Source organism: Bombus terrestris, chromosome 12, assembly GCF_910591885.1.
Source record: "Bombus terrestris chromosome 12, iyBomTerr1.2, whole genome shotgun sequence".
Lineage (NCBI taxonomy): Eukaryota > Metazoa > Arthropoda > Insecta > Hymenoptera > Apidae > Bombus > Bombus terrestris.
This window is the reverse complement of record NC_063280.1, coordinates 9373558-9397622: the sequence shown is the minus strand read 5'-3', so window position 1 is coordinate 9397622 and position 24065 is coordinate 9373558. Positions and strand designations below refer to the sequence as shown.

Here is a 24065-nt window from a genome sequence, read left to right as displayed (position 1 = left end):
AGATATTTAAAGAGCAACTTTTACTACCTTTCAACGACAATTTTTACATTTTTCTTAAGCAAAGAAATTGACAGAAATTATAAAATAACTCGCGAAGGTATTCCAACGCTCGTGCAAATCTTTCATAGATAAATATACTAAGTAATTATACTAGTAAATTATACTAGTATATAAATATACTAATATAAATATACTATGCGTGTTATACGAAAGATTTTAAAATCTTATTGGCATTGGAATGAGCTGCCCGCTGTTATCGCTGCATTCGTGAATTTTGAAATAAATCTGAAAATGTACACAAGAGTTACAAGATATTTACTCGAAACGCGACAGACGCGTAACAGCTTTCTATGACGAGTGTTCATCAAGTACTTTCGTGAGCTATTGGAAACATCGTTAACATAATGAAGTAGTCTGTTAGTTAATGAATTGGCATCAGAAGTCAATTATCGCTACATTACATTCGTAACATTCATGGATGATTTCTTAGTAACCTTTTCCTTACGAGGTTTTATCACTATGCACGATTCGAAACTTGTAACAGATAAAGCTGGGAATTCAGGTTTCCGCCGGATGTCAACCGGTTAAGGACATTACGCACATGCTATATAGAAAGGGAAGAAAACCAACAGATGAATTTCTGCGAATTCGAGGCTCTCCGTATTTACGGATGCAAAAATCCGTAGCATATTCATTGCGGCAATTAAGCAACAGGAAGTCGAATGTCTGGAATCATCCAGAGACTCAAAATAAATCTTATAAACCCAGCTATGATACCAATTTACATCTTGACAAGGTAATAATTCGCGATGAAACATAGTATACCGAAACTCTCAACAACCTACTGATTGTGAATTGTAATAGAAGATGTATAAATAAATATTTTATCGATACTTTCAGCCTCTTGTGAAATATTCCATCATAAATATAATTCGAATAAAATAAACACACTGTGTGATAAATAACAAAAGCCCTAGCTCAACGCGTTCCATTAACAATAACAATTACACGTTCCAATAACAATTATGAAATATTCCATCATACATATAGTTCGGACAAAACAAACACATTGTATAATAAATAACAAAAGCCCTGCCTTAACGCATTTCAAGCACATTATTTTCGACACGGTTGGGAGATATGCACGCCTCTGATCAAATTAATATTACACATAGAATCGCATTCATAATCCAGGCGGTCAGATCTTCATTAGAAGGACGGAAAGGGCGTGACAACGAAGAAAACGACGCGCATCCTCTATAAAGGGAACAATGATACAGGCCACCATTGTTTTCGGAGACAATGGACGCGATGGATTCGTGAGTCGAGAGGAAAAATACTTGCTGAATGATCCCTGTGTTTCTGAGTCACTCGTTATAACGATATTAAATGACTCGTACACGTATCCTTTAATTTTTTCCAACTAGTTTTGCAGACCCAAATCAGACGCGTTTATAAAAATCGCTGTAGAAAACATACTAGTCCACTTTCGTTGATTTTCTAATTTCTACGTCTCGTGCCAGCTAAGAGAAAGTATTTCAACGTGAAATAGTCACGATGTTTTGTAAGAAATAATATTAATTTATTTGTTACGTTAATTTGTTGCTTTATCTTGTAAAATATTTATGCTTCTGGCCTCCGTATGATGAGATGATCCGACGAAATAAGCGTTTGCTTTACTTTCGTTGCGCAAGTTATAGTTTGCTGCCGCTATTCCATTAAAATGAAAAGGATGATTAACATATAATATTAAACGACCACCTGGAACATTAAATGCGAGTATCCTCGACGCAAGTGCGTTACAATTTTCTCGTTTTCGTTTAATAAGGAGATGTCGAGTTGAACGGTATTTATTAAGACCTCCGCCCCTCGACCAGACGTCCTTTGAAGAACCTAGGAGAAAGAAATGATAGAAAAAGAAAATAGGATATTAAACAAACTGATTGATACAACAGATTACGCGTTTTTCCCCCTACTCTCATTTTCTTATTATCGAGCGAGCCATCTCATAAAACGCAAAATTATATAATATTCGGTTTTCCTACGATAAGCGAAAATCATTAGCCTATGAGAAAGTGGCGAATGGCGTTGAAAGCGATGCAAGCACGTTTATTCGGTATACCGGTCGTGTAATTCGAATAGGGAATACGGTTATATTTGCATGTATGTGCTTCGGTTCATTAACGTCGTAAACGATCTTTGTAAAATTAACGATGTAGATGAAGGCTTCCATCGGAAGTTTAATTAGTCTTAAGATACTTGGTGGTAATAACCTTAGATTCCACCCTTTCCTCTGCTATAAATATTCTTTAGAATTTTCGTATATTAACCCTTAGAAGATACTCTTACTTAATTCGCTTGACTTGCTGTATATTCACAATGAACCTTCTTGCGTCGTGATAGATTATTTCGCAATGACAATCCATGCCATAATCTATTAAATTCTCAGTACCGTTCATCGTGAATCGAAGTGAAACGTCTCGTAGACACGCGTATATACAGTTGCGAGCAAGTGCATCGATATAATACGAAACTTTCAAGGGGCGACGTTGATTAATGATAGCGCGGTTTCTCTCAACGACCCGACCACGCTAAGTGGAGATCTACAATACTAGGCAAAGAATAGTATCCGCTCCCCGAACATGTATACAACTGTGTTCTAAAATTATAGTAAATTAATAGGCGGATACTCGATTCGTTTAGACGATCACGCATTCATCGCAATAATTAAATTTCCTGTACGCAATTTATACGAAACGTATCGTAACCCGATATCGACGATCGATCAATCACACCTCGTTAAACGATATTTGAGAAATCGATGATAATTCTCCCACATCAGACTCTACTTACGAAACGAATGTTGCTCTTTTTGCTTCTGGCTACTTTCGATTAAAACTACGTACGTAAAAAATTCAAGATAATATATAGTATATAATATTCCCTTAATTATATCGGCATCGTGAAGTTAAGCTTAAATATTAACCTGTTGATTGGGTCATTTATCAATGTATGCAGAGTTATGTCAATGTAACACCACGGGACAAATTACTATGCTGGAAAAATGACGGTTAAATTAAATTGAATTAAATTAATATCCAACAAGTGGACAATTCAAATGACCATTCAATCTGTTCTCTTTACTCAAATATTTATAGCGATTCGCGAAAGAATTTGAACACTTACCATAAAGAAACTTATATCCTCCATACTCCACTTATCGCGAAACCGCCTGTTTAATTTTTCTTTCGATCGAATATAAATCAAGCGACCTGTGCAATCAACGAGTCCACCTTATTCTCCCGATCCAGCGGCGATTTAATTATCGCGTATCCATCCTTCGTCATCGTGATCAGTAAAGGAGAAGCGTCTTTCATCGAACCAACCACCGTATCCGACAACATAGCTTAATAACTTGAGAACAAAAAAGAACGTAATATATAACACAACCTTTCGAGCTCGTTATCAACTGTACCAAAATACGATGGAAAAGCAATAATTTGTCATATAAACAGTAACTTACCAAACTTCCGACAGCACTAACAATCGTGACGAATATTCTACCACTATTCTTGTTAGAAAGCGAATTGAGAATATATTTGTTAATCTTAACGTTATTGCACCTCACATGTGTCGAAACGCGCGTTGTAAAGATATGCAATGTTATACCGCGCGTGGCGCTGCGATCTGAGGCAGCAGGGCGCGAAAATCAAAACCTAATGTCTAGTAATCTTTCCAAAACAGAAAATGTGTTCGTGTGTGGGTTTCCAAATGTGTATGTTGTGTTTCCAAAACGCAAATGTGCTATTTCCACTACGCTGTTTCCAATTATTCCTATAAACACCCGATACAATAATCTTTTCTAGATTGTAATTTAGCTTTAAATTGACCGTACTGTTTTTAAATAATTGGTTTTGGTATTCGATATGATGTTAACATTTTTCGCGTCTTTCACACACCTTATGAACAAAATATTTTAAGAAGAAGATGTCCGAAGAGATACAGACACGAAGAAGAAGCGAGGAGAAACGAGTTAAATTAAACATCGATGTGGCGCTAAATTCGAGACGGAATTAAGACGAAGGAAATTCAAACGATGATACGATCGATATAAATAGACGTCTTCTATGCCTGACTTTATTGGATTACGCTATCGTTTCATCGGAAAAACGAAGTAAATATCGAGCAACGATCTAAATCAAGAATGCTATCAATAAGGAACTTCGTCGAAAACAACCTCATAAATCATCCTTTCTTCCAATTAGGCTTTCGAAGAATTTAATTACAGTGTATCTTCCTTCGCAGAAAATTCTCTTTTGTCTAACTACCAACGTTTTTATTAACGTGCGCATTGGATAACTTAAATGAAAATAAGAAACTCATTGAGGAAGGAAAATGTTTCGAGGGTTTGAAGTAAAAAGTAAAAATGAATGTTTATAGCGAGCCTGCATTAATAAACGAATTGTAATTATCACTAAAAATTACAATTGACACGGTCCATTAGCGTAAGATTAGTCAAATAGCGTCAAAATTATCGTCTTTCGTTTTTTTTTTTTTAAGTAAATTATGCCAAAAATTCGCTTCTATACGAATAAAAATATTTTACGATGATCGATAGAAAGTAACTTTTCCACGAAAACTATGTTACTATTCGACTTTGATAATTTCGAACATTTCGAAATTAAAGAACAACTTTGAGCAAAGACATCGACCGAGTTAAGAAAAAGATCGCCAGGTAAGGTAACAAAATTTAATCGCAATGGCCATAAACCGGATAAACATTCAATCAACGGTGGATCGACGCGAGGAATAACGGAAAAGCGACGGTTTGCTAGAAATCGACGCAAGAAGCCTTGAATCACGACCGCAAACGATCAACCGATGTACCCGTAATCAGCGGCAGTTGCTCGAAAGACAGGCTCATAAAGCATACTTTCTTGGCTCGCTTGTCTTTGGTTAATAATTACACGGGGAACGGTCGTGGAACGCACAGAAAATTATCGTCTCTGTAGGGACCTCGCAGCACCTGTTATATCGGGGAAAGTTCCAAAGAGTCTAATTTCATCGTGGAACATTTCTCCGTCATTTATTTGCATGCCATGTGCACCAGATACTAACTGATAGATCGTGGAATAGAGTTGCGACAAAGATCACAGATCGTTTGAGAAAATATTCCGTTAAGGATCTTAATAATACTGATCTTTTACAATTTCTTAAAAAATATAGTTTCAAAAGTATACACGCAGAACCTTGTAGAAATATACGTGTAAACTCTAGAAATTGACAAAGTTATAGATGTTGAAAGATATTTTTAATAGACGACACTATTTTCCACGTATCAAAGTCACTAGTTTCCTACACAGAAACGTTTTCTGGTGACCGTACACGTAGCCGATTTCTCTTCTCGTTTACCAAGTAAAATGGAATTCTTAATTACAGTGGACTTACATCACGTACGCACGAGAAATCCCTCCTTCTGCGTGTCCGTACATATCCAACAGGACCTCGGCCCTCGTTCGCGGCATCTCTGACCCTGTTTCCACAGGTAAAACACCGCGTACCCGAAAGAAATCGTCAGCCATCCATTACGCTAATTAAAATACTCCGAACACCGTGGAATATGCAAAACGGGAACGAAGCGTGTTTCTTTTGGTTATAACTCGTGAAATGATTAAACGCGGTAATGTTATTAATTGACGTCGTATCAATGATGCTGGCAAATTATGATTTAGATAATACCGCCCTGTTGCCCGACCGGGTCGTAATTAATTTGCCAGGTGGTCGAATAAAGCGAAGAATGCGCGCGAAATGCGCGATCATTTCGGTTGCAAACGAGTTGCCCTTTAGGATCCTGATATCGCAATAAAAGAGCTAAGTATGAAATTTACAAGCTGAACCTTCAATTTATCTTAACTTTACTTCAAGAGGTTCCTTTGAAACAGTGAAATCCAGTGGCGATTTCTTTTAATGCAAGACTTTAACGACGTACGTTTGCTACCTCTTCTTTGACTAGCGTTCTTTATTAAACGTTACGTAATATCTCAAACTGGTCTTTTTCTTATTATTTCAGATTCTTCTCCTATATACTGCCAAGCCATAGAACCTAATATCATATAAAATTCGACGCAGATTACATAGTATAAAATATCGAATGCGAAGAGTTAAACCAGGCGGTGAAATCGCAAACGACAAAATTATCGATGCAGACGAAGCTAGTCGCAGTCAATCTCTATCAGATTTCAATTAACAATGTCGAATCGCGGATGGGAAGCACCCTCGTCTATTCCAACCGAACAAGCAACGATCCATCGTTTTCAATCATTCGAGCGGCGATTGGATGCCGCATCCGCATCGCTAATTACCGATTAACCGGAATCGGCGTCGATTAACGGCTGGCATCGGCATCCGTCGTCGGCATCCCGACGGTCGAACGCCCCGTTTCTCGTTGTCTACCCGAAGGCGAAGGCGGCAATGAGAAATCTTTTAATTAGAGATCCCGCGAGATAAGAATGTCTCCCCTGCGTTATCCGTCTACCAAGACAGAAACTCGAACGAGGAGAACATTCCTTCCGTGATCAGGGTGGACCAATCAGACGGAGGCTACAGCGGCAAAAACCATCGAGAACAAAGCGTTCAATTAAATGCTCATCCTCGACTGGCCAGGCTACGACTGAGAAATCAACTTGACGCCGATCCACGACCACGGGATCAACCGAGCCGCTGGCAAGAAACAAGCCAAGTTGTTTCGAGCGTGTTCCACCCGTGATTTTCTGAATGTTTCGAATTGTTCGTGAAATTGAATTCTCCGAGACGCCGTGTATTCTCGCGGTCAGCGTTGTTTGGAGAATCGCGCTTTTTGGCGGAACACGTGCTACGGCTGCGTGTTTAGTTTCAATCGCATAGAAGACGGCGAGGGTGGTAGAAATTACGAACAGTACCCGGGTATCGTAAGTCTTGCCGTTCGATTAGTATCGCTAGATCGTAGGCAATTGATAGGAGTCGATAGGAGTTAGGTTTTTTAATTTTAGACGCTGTTCGATTTCGTTCGTGTCGATAGACAGATGGATCTTATTAGTTTACGTAGGAGAACTGGCAAGAAACGATATTTAAGACAATCTTGTTAATATTACGTAGTTAAACATTGCAGTTTCGTTTATCTTTCACGTCCTTATAGCCAGTACGAGCGAAAATTCTTTTGACCACGAAGCGAACGACCTACCTGACCAGAACCTTCTGTACAGCGCCGTAGGTTAAACCTAACGTAAATTGTTATTACCTACGAACATAAGGAAATAACGAGTCTTTTAGAGTGGCAAAAATATTGGATTAAGAAAAAATTGATCTGTTCGCGAGACGTTAATGGCAGGCTGCAAGTAATTTCGATTGTTCTACTCCCAAGGTTGTCGACGCGTACGCAAACCGGTTCTTCTCGCTCCATCGGCAAGAAAAGGGCTATCAGCTCGCTATTGTAACCAAAAGGAGCAATACCCTGCGATGCGTTCGTTATAATCGCAATATTTATTTACAATCGTGTTCGGTATCGTTAGGCGCCTTTAAGTATCACCGTGAAAACCTCCGCGATACGACTGAAATCGCGATTGAACTTCCAATGGAAACGAATGAAAATGAAGATATACACGAATGCCATGCAAACGGGACGGTTTTACGATCGTTTCCCTATTCGAACGAAACAGAAAACCATTATGGTTCAAATAGCTTTACCGGTGCGCCGTAAAGTCTTCGATGAGATTGCTCGAATATCACGTTCGGTTCTACCATTGTTAAAGTGCAGATAAAAACGAAATACCTTCCACCACGATAGATAACGAGTTTCCAACGAAAATTACCCTTATCCGTGTCTGTTTTTCTTCGCTAAAGCAAAAGGGTATTCCATTGCCGAATTGATATTCGATAGTTTCCATCAATTATCGGATCAATTATTTCACGTAACCTGATAATTACTAAAATCAACAACTTTAAGCTTGCATCGCGTCCAACAAATGGTTTACTTCTGGCGTTAAAAATTCGTGACCAATCCATTATGTAGCCGTTATAGCGGCAAGGATAATACGAAGAAACGAACTCGACGCGTTTTTACACGATCGGACAACCGTGCTTAATTTATTTACCTTAAACGGCAGCATGGCAAAAACGGCCGTGACGGAATTTCAACGGAGGGAAAGCGAAGTCCGCCAACGAACCGAACGTAGGATACGCCTAACGACGTTTTACCGAGAACCGGTGTCCCGCTCTAATGAGGTATTCAGTCAAAACCGATCCACGAGCCCAGATACCGGCTGGCATTTCAAATACGCTGTTCCCGGTACTATTTGTAACATATTTGCATAGCAGCCGCGTGCACACTATGCACAGGCGTCTCGTTCTTTCCGCGTATCGACGCCAACCCGTCGCCGATCATGTCGATTCGTTCGACGTTCGAGCGAGCTTGTAAACCAGGGGACATTCAACAGGGAAAATTGAAACGATTTGTTCGTCCCTGTCGTCTCGTGGATTCCTTCGAAATTCTACAAATTCTATGGTTATACATCGTATGATTGTAAATTTTAGGACAACAACTTGGTCCTCTTGCGTAATAATTTGACGTAATAATTTGACGAGTAACGATAATACTGAGTCGGCAAGTTAAATGTTGCGGTTTATACGTTTCTTTTTCACAATTTTGTAATTTCTCTGCAAGGTCGATGGAAGATCTAAGTATGTAAATTTTTCGTGCGGAGAATTGATGATCGCCGTTGATTAATGAATATTCATGGAAACGCGGAAGTCTTTGTAGATGCTTTCGCATTTTTTATACTTTCAGCTCCTGCGTTCCTTGTGATTGCATAAGATGCTTCGTTATTAGTTGAACGAACTTCAGCCTCTAAACGTATTGGTATATTGGGTCTATGGATGGCGTTGGAGTTTATCACGTTTGTTCGTTTTAACTATATTTTGTCAATTGAAAGTAAACACAGTTTGTCTGTCTATTCGTTGGCCGAAGGAAGTTAAGAGATAGAAGGAGAGACGAAGCTTATAACGGTATAGCGGTTACTTAAAAAGAGATGAAATTTCAAGCGAGTCAAAAGAAATCTTAATTAGTTTCAATAAAAAGTGGATCAAGTTCGACACGAAGGAGAAATTTCGCCACGTAATACTCATTAAGTGGAAATACGAAAAACAAAAAGAAAGACATCGTAATTAAACGGGAACGTCAGGAATGGAATTAAGAAGGAACGAGGAATATGTAACGAGATATAATTTCTTCTGCAAGTTCCATAAAACTGGGTTACCGTAGTAGAAGCGTTCAATCGTGTCACGATGGCCTTGCGTTTCTCATTGAACTCCGTATTAAAGGGATGCAATTAAATAGCAAAAAAGAAAGATGAATAAAGTATTATTATACTTCTATCGCGAATACGAGTGTCGAACGAATTGTTAAACGATTTCTCAAAAGTACAAATTACTTGCTATATTACTTGCTGAAATTTATAAACACACATTAATTACGTCCGTTATTACAACCTTCGAGATACGAATCTCAGAAGTAAAATTAATACGATAGGTAATTAGATGATTTACGATTCAAATTATACGTGTAACGGGAAAAGATCGTCTTCGCGATGACTTTCACCTCAAAGAAACTTTCCTTCCAAGATTCCACGGATATTCAACCACGTGTACGCCTCAATCGTCCCACATCCCATGAAAACTCGATGGTTGCACTTCAGTCAGTTCATCGTGTAACCTCATACACACGTAACGCGCAAAACATGGTCGTTGGTGGAATCAACAGGTGAATCGAGGGAACACACGGTGCTTGTAGTAACCGGGTAGCGGATTTATAGGCAGGTGTGCATCGAAGCACGCGTTTAAAACACGCGTCTATCGCGATGCCGCAGGGTTAAACGGCGATGGGAAATAGAGTCAACGAGATGCGGCCGAGATAACGCACAGGCAATGACTGACGTGGCCGGGCGAGATTACGTCCTGCCTTTAAAAGGACGACGCACCCCATCCGGCGTGTTGGTGCTCACCTATCGATTACGTGACACGGTCACGCTCGTGAACGTCGAATTTGAATACAAGCGAGACGCTTCAATGGACTCTCTCTCCCTCGCTACCTGAATTATCTGCGGTTACCTAGCATCCCTTTATCGAGTTCACGTTTATACGCCAGCCGTACGAGACTGCAGCTTGTCTGGATGTAGGTTTTTTTTCTGTTACCGAATGACGTTACGACGAGTATTTCATGCTGCTGTCTGTCTAACAGAAACGCCAATGGCATGATCTTACAACATCCGATAACTGTCTTACAACGACTGATTTTGAATATCTATTTATAACAGCTATAAATCTTCGAGTATATAGATGGCGATATTAATCTTGTGGATCGAGTAACGCGTCATGAAACGCAATTAAAAGGAAGCAGCCACGCCTAGGTAACGTCGCGAAAACGCGTGCACGCATGAACGCATCGCAAGGCAAGAACAATGCAGAGGCTCGTGGCGACGTGGTACCATCTGCAGGCAATTGCGACTGAAATTAAATAATCCATCGATAATTACATATATTGAGTTATTAAATAGCCGTGGTAACCCGGCATTACCGGTTTCTTAATTAGTGTCTGGATTACCATCGTGCGTGCTGACCATGAATGCGATGCGGACCATAACCGTCGCCGTTTATTATATTATAGTCACAAGAGTATTATTATTATTATTAAAGATTACGTTATCCGCGGAATCGTTACCATCGATAGATCAGCATCGCTCGAGATCACGCGAGATCTTGGCAACGGTAATTCGAGTTCGAAAGAGGATTCGACCATTCCGATTTTCAACTTCTCTTCTGCACGTTGATGAATAGATCGATATTTAATTGTAACGTTCGACAAACGTGTCACGCATTTGCTAAAACGATAAAAAACGACGTTATCCAACGATACGTTGAAACGACACGAGCCGATATTTGAAGCGACGCCACGAAACAAACAACGATCCTTGGACCGGCACTGTCCTACGCGTTTTGTGTTCTCGTGGTTGTCCGTAGAGGATCGAGCCGCGGCTCAGGATTCCAGTCTATTTATTTTAACCGCGATATCGATGATCGCAAACCACAGTGGAGAACGGATCATAGTGGTTGGCGATCGATACCAACTGCAATATGATCGGTTACATTCAGGTTTTGCCTCGCCATCAAACGTTATCGGCACCAGCTTAACAAAATTGCCGTTGTAAGTATTTTCCAATCGATTTCACCGGTTCTAACGACTTAATGCCACGCTGGTCCATATGAAGGTCTTTATTAATTATTAGCCACGGTCCGGCGTAATATACCCTGACGGAGAAACGAACAACTCTGTCACGCGTTATCGGAGGCAAGATCGCGGCCAACTCGCCGGATTCTTCTCCGTAATTGCCCAATGCCGGGTAAATCAGCCCTCGATGGATGTATTTCGGCGAGTAATCGCTGGAAAACTTGTTTCCAATGGCCTATTGATAGACGTAAAGACAGGACGGTGAACCATATTGGGTAATATTAATTCGTAATTGATTTTCGATCCACTGCTTCTGGATTTCTGTATCGTCGTATTTTTTTAATCTTATCGTTGATTATTTTGACGAGTTCTATCTTGCCAAGCCATTCCTAGGGATATTACGCGATTTATACCGTGTACAATTTTCAAACACTAACTGTTGAAGTTATTAGATGTATAAGCAAAGAAACGCGTGAATAAATTGTAAGGTAGGAAATATATTTTAATACAGAAGGGTAATTACAAGTAGGAAAGGGTTACCCTATAACTGAAAACCCCGAAGCCAACGTCGCCTGTCTACTGTTTATGGTCCGCCTTCGTCCCAGTCTTTTGTCTATACGCTGTCGATGGCTTCAGTGCTTGAGAAAATTAAAAAGACCAGATGTAGAGTTTTCTTAGAAGTGGTGACCATTTCAACATTAACGAAATAAATTTGGAAGATTAAGCTTATCTTTCGATCCGAGTAAAATGCAGTCGCTTTTTCGCGATATTCTTCAAGTTCGTCTTGTATACTATAGGCTCTACCGCCTGTAATGTTTTGGCTGGAAACATTACCCTTGAGCTTTGAAACGTGATTCGTGCGAGGGTGGAACGGTATAACACGGAACAATGCGACGTACACGAATGGTCATAGGAATTCTACGCTGTAGAGGATAAATCGTGATCTGGAGAAATTTAAAAGTTTTGGTACGAACTAAGAAAAAAGCGACGGTGCGTGGAAGTCGAAGCAGATAGAGAATAAGCATCGAACATCGAAAGTTACGATAGACATCGCGATCGTTCTGTACAAGGTACATCAATATAGAACCGGGTTGCATCGTCGGGCTCGTAAGTCGATTCCTAACGAGTACAAAGCGGCATATCGCCGATTCTAATTCTATACGCACTATTGTATGCCAATTGTACAACGTCGAGAACGATGAGACTGCAAGAGGTGTACAGGCAGATAACAAGTGGCGATACGCAGCCAGAGACACGGAAGAAAAAGAAAGGGCCTGGCATAGGATTCGCGTAGCTTCGGTGGACACGCGGAACCAGTATCGATCTTATTGTTCGAGAACGGTATTGTCCTCGTGTTTCGTTAAAATTGCACGACAGTCCCCGATTGTTTTATAAAAATATCGACTCCACGTTTGAGACTTCCGAAAGCCGGATCGATGGAACTATTGGCTTGGCAATCACTTAGTTGCCAACCCAATATTTGGAATTATTCTTTTGGAAATAAAAAATGAAAGATATTCCAAAGATGTAACACGCGCGTCTTGAAGAAAATCTTCATAAATATATGGCAACGTAGAAAAAATACGAAAAGTATATCCGTGTAAGAAGACAGAAGTTTAGCGCGCGTAATCGTTTTATGTTCAAGTTCATCGGCCATGAAAATCCATTGTATTCCAAGGATGACTGGCACGAATATTTGATCGCATTACGTACACCCACCGACTAACGCGTCGAAGCATTTAATTAACGAACGAATTTATCCTACCACTTATCTCGCCGTTTTGCAATTCTAATTTACGAAACATTTCGAATCTTATCCGATCGTATCCATTGTTTTCTTATTCTTTATACGACAGCCTTGTCTATAACAAAGAAGTAGGATGAAATTCAACAGCAATTATTTCACGAATATTCCTCGAAGAGTTAAGGAACCGTTAAATGAACGTAAAAGAAACTGGATCTGACTTTTCACGTTTATACTGCTGTGAGAATGTCAGTCGATGCTTCCGATACCTTCGTTATACATTTTCAATGCTGAGCAAAGCGGACACGTTACAGCAAATCTGATTACAGACTGAATAACGAACGGGCTAAAAGCATCCTTTAAGCTGATCTTTTCATGTCATCTTACCAGTGTATGCTTCATGAGTCGGTAAGATCGCAATATCGATCCCTCGTGGAACCATTGTTAACCACTCGAAACCTCAAAACAGGTCATCACAGCTGGCAAGAAGGCGCGCTTACGTCGTGATTCGTGTATAACCGCGTTTGTAATACCAGAGATGCTGAATGTAAAAGATGCGAATGCAGCAAATAAACTATACGCCGAATCAGCGTTCCCGTACGCACGAACCATGACACAGGAGAAGAGTTGACTTTAAACGCTGCCTTTAAACGTGAAACGTTGCCTACTGTGTCGCTTCTTTGCAAAATAAAAGGCTAAATCTATTTCTTCTTCTAGAATTTTCTCCAAGAATATCTTTATTTCTCTAATTATAAAACTACAACTAGATAGATATTCACGTTACTTCTAGTAGAACGAGACAATCGACATGAAAAGTATATCTAACAGAATAAAAATGGGAAAGAATTAATTTCTTTGAAACAAGCAAACTTCTCGTTGCTCCTTTTCACAAACGAAAAGATATTTCATTTATTTTTATCTTATGTCGCTTATTTTTCGCTTGAAGTTATAATCTCTTCTTCGGAATTAATAGCTAGCGATAACCGGAGACGAAAGGCACACGGGAATACGCAGGTTAAGAGAGAAATGCAAAAACCACGCGCAACATTCCGCCGAGGCGAATTTTATTGGCCATAAAACCATATTGTTTTCGAGTGTCATTAAAAGCGGAGGGAACTCGCACGGCCAAGCCTAACTATACGTCAAAGAACGATCCTGATGAAGAATCTGCACGCGGCGCCCAACTCCTATAATCTCTGGGCTCGCAGGAGGATAAATTGTACACTGGCGATGAATTGACGGTGATCGATGTCCACCATCTACCAGGGTCGTCGACGAAGGAAAAACGAAATGAAAAATCGCGATGCTATCTCTGCTTCAACAAGAAAAATCGGTATAAACCTCGTACGGTATTTATTTAGAGAGATATCACGTAGGAAAGACGAATCTCGCGTGCTCACGTTGAAATTGAACAATTAAATTGGATATACGCGATCTTAAACGCTGCTGTCCACGTTCCGTGAGTCCCACTCGTGTTATTCTACAAAAATACACGCGAATACGTGTAAGAAAATTTGTTTCCAGCGATGATATAATTTTGTCTTTTTTTAGAATCGAAAATTTTTCAAGCGTTCGCTCTATACGCGCAGCGTCCGACGCTCAAAACGTTCTAAAGTCTTCTAAAGACACAAATGATCGTCGTAGACGACTATCGCACCTAGCAATTGATAAATGAAAATTATCAAATATTTTCCTGCGTAATATTCCGATCTCCAAATTCCTGATATCCAATTTCACGTTAAATTCCTATATTTAATAAATTTGCCTGTCGAAATCATCGATCAAGCGGCCCCTATGATACGTTGATAATCCATGCGAGTGATAACTCGTTCATTAATCATCGTGCTGTTTATTAAATCACCGTATTAACCGTCGAAAGCGGAAAACGGACAAATTCGAATCGTGTTCCATCGCCTCGCGTCATTTTTAATAAGCGTCCAACCTTCCATTCGAATTATTATGTACACGGTTGACCGATTAGCGATTAATTTTACCGATTTTTCTCGCGACGAGGACTGCGGATTTCTTCATCTGCCTTTGTGCCGTTAATACCTTCGATGGACAGTTTAATTGCGCCTCCTATGGGAGTGGTTCCTCCGGACGACCGTATATGGGAACACGTGGCAAACACTCGAGCAGCGCACGTGCGCTGGTAAAATATATTGATAGCCACGTTATCACGTGTGTACCATACGTACAAAACGGAGAACAAAAGCAACACAAACGGAATCTCTGCTTCTCTCTCGCCGCCGCGTCGTAAGAATGGACACGGAGTTCTTAGAACTGGAACGCACGATACGAACACGACCAAGCTCGCATTAAATCCGATGGTTTAGTGCTAATGGAAACAGTTTCGTATATACCTGGAGACGAGTTCGAGGTTACTTCGAACTGGTAACGAGTCTGGCTTCGCAGTAAGGGATAAAGAAGAGGAAAGAGGAATAGACTTTCGAATTGAGCGTCGTCGAATGGTCGCCGTGGCTGGGATAGTTCGAGTTAGATTTGAATTCGGTTGCTTGATTTTAGTCTACGCACTAAAGATTTTAGTCTAGTCGTTCATATCGCGCGATTGAAACGTCCTACCTGTCGTTTCCAAATTTCCGAAATTGTTTCTTTCTACTATTTCTTTCTCTTCGTTTCATTTGAAACGTTTAACGACAGTAGCCTGCATGGTAGAAGTTTGCTTCGAGAACACGAGCAATTTCAGATATACCTCGACATATCTTGAAAAACGATCAAATGTTAGACAAGACGCTTTAAGGAAGCAAGATAGAAGTTACTTGTATTCGTTACTCAGCAACGTTACTCTGCTGTCCTCGATGAATCTATGGCTGAAATAAATCGACTATTCGAAAGGAAACTTAATCGTCTCTACATTAAGGCAGATTAGATACAGAAATTACACGCCGGTCTGACTAATATAGCCGCTTCTACTTATCGAGTGATCGAAATCCCAGAGTAACGCCGTTCCGTGCCGGTTACACCGGACTCGATTAACCGTATGGATCATTTCGCTTAACCCGTAGATAAAAAGAGGTAACTTCTGGCTTCTACCAACTTGTAAATCCTTTCGATTAAGTCGAGAAGGATTCTTCGAACCGTTCGGTAAACATATTAATATCCCAGCCGATATATTAGAGAGCGTGATATGTTTTACGAGGAGGATCGGCCGTAATTTGCCCGTTTAATTCACCAAATAAACCTCACCACCGGGGAATCGGGTATCATGGGAATCGGCGATTCTCGGCGCAATGCTAACTGCAGGAGTGCAAAGGAATGCGTAGCAGAGTGAACCAGCGTGTTTCGTTCCCGCGGTAGTAAAAGGGATGAGTAGATAATTGTCCGCTATTTCTTTCGGCTGTGGCAAGATCAACGCCGCGCAGATTCCGCGCGCTTTCAATCCGCTCTTATGCGCTCGCGTAAAGACCTCCGGATAAAATCATTTTCCCAATTAACGGCAGAATGGCCGCGGAACAAACCATTTTCCCTTTCGACGCAGAAAAACCGCCAGGCCAACTCGAGGAACGCGGTGTTCGATGATGTCTTTATGGCGGAGAAAAATTGCTCTTCTCGCTTTCAATGCTCTCGTTATGTTTCTCTTCTTCGGAGAAAAATTTCTTAGAGCTGGTAGAATTTAATTACTCTTTGTTCTTCTGAAACATTAACGTAACGTGTATGGTCATTGATCGTTGACGAATGCCGTACGTTCCGAAGTACTTGTTCGCAATAACGTTCATGCTTCGGTTACAGAGAAGTATAAATGTACTTGCTTTGTGTAAATTGTGCAAATGTACTTGTATCGTATTTGCTTTCCTTAATCCACAACCGATAAGGATCGACGAAACCTTAAGAATTTTTATTTTTACGATGGAAACGCGCGTTGAAGCCATCTGTCTGTGTAGTGAAATGACTATACTACTTACAGATTGATAGCAGTTTGCTTGATTCAACTATCTATATTTCATTCTCTTTTTTTTCATTTTACTTTATTTTATTTTATTTTATTTCGTTTCATTTTATTTTATTTTATTTTATCCTTAATACCAATTACTTTCCATTCTAATCACCAATCCCATCTCCGATCTTAATCTTAAATTTCAATAAAAAGAATAGACTAAAGCATTTCTGGCATAATAGCGAGATAATCTTGCCGATCTCTATCCAGGTAATTACCAATTAACCGCGATCGCTTTGGCCAAGCGGACATTTCGCGTTCGTTTGCAATTTAACGTGAACGTTGATTGAATACGCGTCTCTCCCCATTTACTTCACTTATATGTATGCATACGCCTCATTAACTTACTCCTGTCCGTTGATATACGTCTCACTTATACCGTTTTCGCGGCACTTAATTACAGACGACATCACCAATTCCATCAATCAGCTCTTGGTTTCACGGCGGCCACGTCCACGCGATTATTGCTTAATTCTCGATTGTAAGTTGCATTATGACGTACACGTTCTACTCGAAAGTTGTCGATGATCCGGCGCACGAGCGTTCTTTCTTTCGACGCTCGTGGTTTCCCTGTTAGAAGCCTGGACCGGTTCGTTATGATCGCGGCATAGTTTGCCATTTTATCGAGGTAGCGGGCTAAATTTAATAGTCGACGATTAAGATAGCAAGGGAATTAAAGCGGTTTAATTGGATTCCTGGCACACATTTCTTATACGGCTACCTCTTCATTATGCCTCAACTCTTTTTCGTTCGCTCGTCGTACGAACTTTCGGAGCTACTGGTTCAGCGACTACCAATCGTTTAGAATTTTAAAAAAACGTTGTAGAACATCAAGGACATTAGGAAACGTTGTTCGTCACTGAGCGACACATGACTCTCCGATCACGTTCTCTTCATCATCTTCGATTCGATCACATTTTTCTTCGAACATCTTCGGTTTCGACGAAATATGAAAAAGATCTCATCGCGCGTCGAGCGTTCACGTAAGACGTAACAAATTCTTTTCACTTGTTAAAACGAGAGGGAAATCGAAATATAGGGAGAAATAGCCTGAAATTCGCGCGATATTGAGAAATTTCAAGCGTCTTTAAACTTTAAGGTATTCGAGTAACCAATCGTGTCGTTAGTTCGATATAAACGCGATAATCGTGGAATGTCTACGATACAAGTTCATCGTTAGTCTTGCTACGCGTTCAACGCTGGTTGATTAAACGTTTTCAAAAAATCCAATTAAAGCGCACTTCGGTGTCGCTCTGTTATCCACAAACCGATCGTCCCACGTTCGCGCGAGCTGCTCCAGCGATAAGCAAAAGTTGGCCGACAATTTCGTATCGCGTTACGATAATGCGTACAAATTACCAAGGTTGAGTAAAGATGCCGATCGAATAAAAAGGAGTGGCGATCCGGTGGCAACCGGCGCGAAAGATCGCGATCGATCTCCCGAGTTCTACTTTTCGTTGCGATCGTAAATCGTTGAACGATCGTGACTCGTGTAATTAGCGGATTCACCTTCGTTAAGATCATCGATATTCCGATTAGAATGGTCGATAGTAATGACTCTTTCTTGGCCATTCGTCTTCCAGTTGGTATCTGGTAATAATCGGTGATAATCGAAACCAATTATCGAAACTGTTATGATTGCTCGAGTTCGAAAGAATGGAACGTACAATATACAAGACTATTGGATCGGTTTCTTTAAGAGAAACGTATGCGATACGATCGAGTCGTCTATTTTATTTTGTTTCTTGTACAGTCGTATACAAGTCGTTTCACGTTCAAGATCGACTTTTGTCGTTCCTTTTATCTTTGCTTCGCTTCCTTCGACTTAATATATTTAGTCATTATTCCATAACAGCCTGTATAATACAACTTTATTTACTATTATCGAACATGTAAAGAATATTAAATGCCCTATGTTTAACTTCAGTCGTGAGGAAACAAAAGTAAACGAATTTCCACGCTATAGAGTACGAGTCACACTAACGAACAAACATAAAACCATTAAGTTGCTAACTAAAAAGCTAAGTATAGGTGGAAACGATCCACTCGCAATCCTGTGTATACGTATTAAGAGTTTTTCCATTCTTCTAACCAGTTGTTTTTAACCGGTTAAGTTTGCGCTGATAGCTCGGAAATATCCTTAATATCCACTAAAGTATTTCAGGTAGAAAGAGAGAGAGAGAGAGAGAGAAAGGGAGACCGCCCGTTGAGTGATAAAATCACGCAGATACCGATCGTGATTAAGCGTCTACTTAAATATTTATTTTCGTCGAGAATTCGTATCAAAGTTCGAGTCATTCCCCGTCAAATTTTCGGACAAAATGATCGAAGATCTATGATGAACGACGATACACGTGAGATTCACCTCATCTTGCGAGAACGCATTGCGTAATTCTCCGAAGATACGGCGGAACAAGATCAACGTCTCTTCGTAAAACCGGTATCGTGTCCGACAACCGTCGATATGCACGCTACGAAGAACCAGACAGAACAAGAGTATTTTTTTTTCGTCGCGTTTCTTACGATTCACCAGAGGGACGATAACAGCCCGCCCCGAACCCCTTTTTATCATCGATCTCGATGAAACTGCACCGAGCGATCATATTAGAGGGAAAGTGCAGTTGCCGAGCTGCTAATCGCTGGTTTGTTACCACATTCTCGTTTTTTGTATCTGATGCCTCTGCTCGTTATTGTTTCAATTGCGATTCATGAACGTTACTTCTGCAGAATCGTATCGAGAAAAACGAAGATGGAAATAAACATGTTCCACCTTTAAACAGAAACACTTTATAAATCAGACGATAGTGCCATTTACGCCAGTTCTTTCTCAGTTCAAGGGACAATAATAACGAAGGAATACGAGCGTAATTTTACATGAATTCCGGGAAATGCTACCGATCTTTCGCGTGGTTAAGCAAAAACTTTCCGCGATTGGAAAAACGCGAACTGGTTTGAAGAGAAGCTTTCGAGTAAGGCAATCCATTAAAGTCATTCTAAAAAAATATTTAAAAAAACGTAATTTTAGTTTCAAAGATTCGTTTCATAACAAACTCTTGGTAATTGATTTATTCCATCGACTCTCCTAAATTCATAGAAATTGCTAAGCTAGCTCGCTGCGTGAACAGCGTAGATCTAAATAAAACCTGCACCATCGATTTTTCCAACTTCACGAAAGTTAGCCAAGATAACTCTAAGTTATTGAGATAATAGGCGTGAAAAATTCTAATCCCTGGAACTTGAAACGTTCGTTGAATCGGTCGCTGCTAATTAGCGTATCTCGTTAATCTTAACAAATCCACGTATCATCCAATTTACGTTCGTTTACACGTTTCTCTCGACTGTTCTCTAATAACCGAGCGCTAGACGCCTAATTCCAACAAACTCTAATTCAAACAACTTAACCCAACTGGCACATTACCGCGAACGAAGCTTTCAGGCTACCGCGCCGTTATAATCCGCTAATCGCAACACGCGGTCGGTTTGCTTCCAAGTGAAATGCTCGATCGGCCTAAAAAAACGTTTCCAACGCAAGGCCGGTAGTTGAGTATTCATGGCGTTTCGCCTTCCGACAGCTGCTCCGTTTTTTCACCATGGAATAATTCGGACTAGCTCCAACACCGGCCATTTATCTCTGATACTATTAATTCGCCGCGAACCGTTATTGTTGAGGCGATGGAGATGACTCGATCGAGGGATCGGGTCTACGGTTACGCCCACGTTAATGCACGGTACTGTTAATGATTCGTTCGAGGTCGGTCCCAAGGGTAAGATGACGATCCGTACATGGAGCAGCGTTTTTCATCCCAACTATCACCGATTCTGGCAACGTAAGCTACAGTGGCTGACGAAAATATTCGAACGCTTACAATAGGAAGCTTTTCGAAAATGTTCACAAACATAAGATTTTCAAACTTTGTCGACACTGTCGCGGTTATAATTGTATAGACGTTACGATACATAGCATACATAGGTACATGGAAGTTACAAGATAATTGCTGTGCAACGTATATTTAGTAAAAGATTAGCATAGAACGTGAACAGTTGGTCTTAGCATGGCAATTTTCGTGGACTCGAACTACGATATATCGTTGAGTCTAACGCGAGATTACGAGGTAAAAGAGGAACCTAAAGACGATAAAGAAAGCTGGAAATAAATAATGAACGCGTTACTGTTTTTATTTTCGATCGGCCAATCTTATCGCGATGTTACGGGTAGCTTACACGCAGCAAGGCCGGTTAAAACCGTGCTCGTTTAAAATGATGAATGGAAATCGTACGACGATCCTCGAAACGACCACCTTACGTTACGACCGCTACTAGAAAAACTCATCAGGCACGTTTTGTTGGATTATTTGGTCGAGGTATCTGATCGAGGGCAACGACTCTCCCCAAGGAATACGATTCTGAACGTCGAAAAAGGAAAAGATAAAAAAGCACGGCGCTCCTAATATCGCGAACATTTCCTTTCAATTAATTCCTCTTTGATATTTGTAAGCGATAGGATATTTGATTCTTATAAAAAGTTACAGGAGGAAACGTAGATTCGTAAAAAAATTCTTTGTTCGCTTACAAAGTAAGAAACATTCGAATCCTTTGGTCGAGCTCGCACCCTTCTTCGGTTTCCCAACAATGAACAATAAAACGGCACAGACCATAAACCATTCGGAAAGCTCATAAAATAAAAAAAAATGATGTAAACAATACTTCATAGCGAACGGAATAAACACACCGTCTATAAAACTATTTTTATCTCGGCAGAAACGCTGAAAGCACTCTGCAAACTTAAACGATCGCGAATATCATTGCGGGCTATTCTATAAAATTACCGAGGTGGTTGGTTAAACGTGTTAGTTTATTAAAGAGACAAATGATAAAATTGTAATAGTCGTCTTAAATACAATTGTAATAGTCACTTTAAATACAAGCACAGAGATATCGTATGCGTCGTAATCGTCGCTCGCTATTCCACTCAATGACTCGCTACAATGATTGTCCTAGAGAGCACGTTCGTTTGTTTACAACTACAGCTGTTATTATAAAAAGTGTTCGAATTGTAACTCCGGTTGACGATTACAAATAACAGCGATAATATTTTGTGCGCAGTTCGTTCACCTTTGAACCTAGCAAACCAAAACAACGTTGATAGCCCAAGGCACAACAATGAGTCTCTTCCAATCCGAATCTTCTGTTGACTCGTTACCTTTATGCGTATTTCCTACGTACGTACTTACGCGGAAGACACGCGTATGCTGCGAAATTAAGACACAAGGCGTACGATTGAACGCGACGAGAAAAAATAAACGAAAGTGGTAAAAAACGTAAATCGCTGGAAGAAAGTCGAGGGAAGATTACAAGGAAAATCTCATGGTCAATTTGCCATTAAGTCTGCCCGAAGAACGAACGACGAGTGTCTAGATCTATGAGCGTATCTCCTAGCAAACGCAAATACATAGTTGGTTACACGGTGTCCACGATCCATTCGCGTAGGCGCGAGTGAGAAATGCGTAAATTTATACATCGACAGCAAGGTGTACTGGGAAAGATATAACACGCACGCATCACGATCGGTACAAGGTGTACAAAGCGTATAGTTAAAGGCAACATGCACTTATAAGCGTATTGTACATACAACGTGGTACTTTAGAAGGTGAGACGTAATGTATTACACGGAACGTCGGTTATCTCGTTCTTCGCAGTTGCAAACATTCAGATATTTTATCGCCACGATGGGCTAATGTAGTTTCGAGAAAACAAACCACCTTGTCGCCATTAGCATTTGCAAAGGGGTGCCGGAAACGAGACATCCCCTGCTTCGCATAAATAAAAAGACGTTGTAGCGTCTGATAGATTCGAGATAGCAATTAGTACGATACGATAAATAAATACTTCGTAGGGAAAAATTGGTACGCGATCGAACGAAGATCAAAGATGCCGGTCTTTCGAATCTTTTTCCGTTACGACTTCTTCGATTTCCTTCTCAGCGAACGAATATCTCTATGGCAAGCGTTCGTCGAATTATCTGCTTCTGCGATTCGACATCCTCGTTTGCGCAAATTACGGGAAATAAATCGCCGCGATTCGCTATCGAGATGAATTTCCTTTTAAAAAACGCGACCTCGGCTTCCTCTCACTCTGAAAAAAGCGCAAAAACCGTGCGAGCAACTCCGTTGAATAATTCCGTGATCAAAGAAAACACGGAACGATCAGTAGCCAATAACGTAGCGAATCGTCTTGCTTTGGCCGGAGACTTTCAATGGTAAAAAATTGACGCGGCTGCGGGTGCGTTAACCAGACCCGTTGGCCGCGTTACGTCATTATTATACTCGCAACAGTCATTGAACACTGTAATGGTCGGAACCGAGCGTTATTAACAGTTTTTCTAACGGTACGCGTTATGGTCATGAGGGCAATGATTTTTGAAATTCTAACGATGCTGGGCCATGGTAGCTAGGCACGGTAACTACGCTTCCTAGCGCGCTCCGCTTCCTCCTCCGCTATGGTATATTCCGCATGCAACGAGATGCCAAGCAACAATGGCCGTGCAAGAATTGCCGGTTGTCCAGTACGGCCGTAACATCGTTTCCCTCGCGACCAATTACGAATAATGAGAGTAAATTGGATTGCGCGATCGTTCGACTGGAAAGGCTGCCACGGAACTATCTTAACGAATTTACCACTTTGGCATTGATGGAACAACAATTTGGTCGAGGGAACTTTTTCGAGGAACATAGACGAGGAATTTCATTCTTGCGGACGTGCGTAGTTCGAGTTAAAAAGAAGAAACGTCGATTTCATGCGGTAGCAAGAATGTTACCGTTTTTGGCGAACAACGTGTTGCTGATTTCTGCAAGTACGATAAACAGAGGAAAATAATCGTAGAGATTCGACGTTTAAATAATTATATATTACAACGGATACAAGCATCATAGATTCTCTGCGTTGTATCGCGCGTTCAAGGATGAAGTTAGTTGGCTTGAAATTGTTAACGTAATTTCTTATCTGTCGTTCGAGAAAATTACTCGACGAATTACTAATAGCAAAACGATGCATATAGGTACGTTATATCGTTATCTATCTTCATTTCTGTGCCAATAATTGCACAACAATTA

The 24065-nt window shown here is 40.5% G+C and overlaps 1 protein-coding gene across 4 annotated transcripts in view; it reads right to left on the bottom strand.

The window, feature by feature from the left end:
• The window catches only part of LOC100644494 (ankyrin repeat domain-containing protein 6), a 132712-nt gene that overhangs the window by 93757 nt on the left and 14890 nt on the right, over positions 1–24065 (bottom strand). The window contains exons 1-2 of one of the 4 annotated variants that reach the window (XM_020865830.2): positions 3524–3686; positions 3187–3414 (exon numbers count right to left, since the gene is read on the bottom strand). The exons of 2 other annotated variants lie outside the window; for them this stretch is intronic. The gene's annotated coding sequence lies outside the window, so the exon portion shown is untranslated. Of the gene's footprint in view, positions 1–3186; positions 3415–3523; positions 3687–24065 lie in introns of those variants that run through there. One more of the 4 variants, XM_048410822.1, reaches the window with a different exon arrangement.